This window comes from Aplysia californica, unplaced genomic scaffold, assembly GCF_000002075.1.
Source record: "Aplysia californica isolate F4 #8 unplaced genomic scaffold, AplCal3.0 scaffold00597, whole genome shotgun sequence".
Lineage (NCBI taxonomy): Eukaryota > Metazoa > Mollusca > Gastropoda > Aplysiida > Aplysiidae > Aplysia > Aplysia californica.
This window is the reverse complement of record NW_004797867.1, coordinates 279,750-281,176: the sequence shown is the minus strand read 5'-3', so window position 1 is coordinate 281,176 and position 1,427 is coordinate 279,750. Positions and strand designations below refer to the sequence as shown.

Genomic DNA, 1,427 nt, shown 5'->3' with positions numbered 1-1,427 from the left:
TCTCCAATGCCCACTTTTGGTGCAGGTCAAGATATCTGGAAACCCCAGAAATCTGGGTTAGCCCGCTTGTCCTTAAAAGCGACCAACTATACCTGTGAAATGGTACCAGGGTGATCTCCACCTCCATGACAAAAGTTTGAATACACGAGCAGGGAAATTTGAAAGAGAAAAAATGATAAATATACAGGGTGATTTAAAAAGAATACGCAAAAATCACAACGCGATATTTCAAAAAACGAAATACTATAGACAACTCTGGCTTCGACACATGAGTTGGAACAATACCACAAAACTAGTTTTTATTCTCTAAGAGAGAGAAATATCCAAACAGATTTAAATAGATAGTTTGCGACGCCAACGACACACACTCACACACACACACACACACACACACACACAAACACACACACACACACACACACACACACACACACACACCCCCACACACACACACCCCCATACACATACACACACAGTACAACACAACGATTAGACATGCTTCATTTACACACACATGCACTCATGGAAATCATTATAACACACTCAACATAATTACAAGAACACAACACTTACATAACCGTGAATCTACAACAAATACTTCCACGAGTAACGTAACATTTCCTCGGATAATAGGAGTTCACAAAACCATGAAATGAGCACTTCACCTATATTTCACAATGTAGCAAGGATGCAAACAAGGCAAGGACATACTGAGACTACGTGGTTTGTCAATGTCTCAAGTAACATTTTGCAGCTTGCACAGGCATTTGCGGTAAGACGAATTATTTGAAAAATATCTCTATATAATATAACTTATGAACTATAAATGTCAAACTTCTAAATAGGAAAACCTATAACAATAGGAGTTTATGTAAGAATATATATATATATTTGATTTCTTCAACAAAAAAAAATAAAAAATAAAGAAGTCCTTGTTAACCGCAGAGAGGTTTCATGCCAATCATGTTCTCAGCGCATGTCAACGGAAGCTGCACTACTTTCAAGATGGCTTCGCACACGCCCTTGAGCGGCTCGATACATGCGCTGAATGGCAATAGGAGGACATAGAGCCAAGCGATGAAGAAGCCAATTGGCCAGCCGAGGAAGATGAGGATGATGAACCAGAGGATGGCCCACAGCAGACCAGGGCACAAACCCCCGCGCCCAGATCCTTCGCCTGTGCCTTCACCGGAACCCATGACGTCACAGCTGCCGTACGAAACGAAGTGGTGCGCCGGAAATTACAGGAACAGTTACGTCACGATTCACCGGGTCTGAGGAAGATACAGATTGAACATCAAGTTTAAAAACATTGTAATACGAAATGTGAGTTATATTAGAAGGGGGGGGGGGTGCAGGATTAAAAGCTTAATTTAACCCCAAAAAAACATAAATTAATGTGCGTGTGTGCGTGTGTGCGTGTGTGC

The 1,427-nt window shown here is 41.3% G+C and overlaps 1 long non-coding RNA gene across 1 annotated transcript in view; it reads right to left on the bottom strand.

The window, feature by feature from the left end:
* Window positions 1-425: 425 nt before the first annotated feature.
* The window catches only part of LOC118478477, a 21,813-nt gene continuing 20,811 nt past the window's right edge, over window positions 426-1,427 (bottom strand). Inside the window, exon 2 of the long non-coding RNA XR_004859072.1 lies at window positions 426-1,274. This is a non-coding gene — a long non-coding RNA (uncharacterized LOC118478477). The remainder of the gene's footprint in view (window positions 1,275-1,427) is intronic.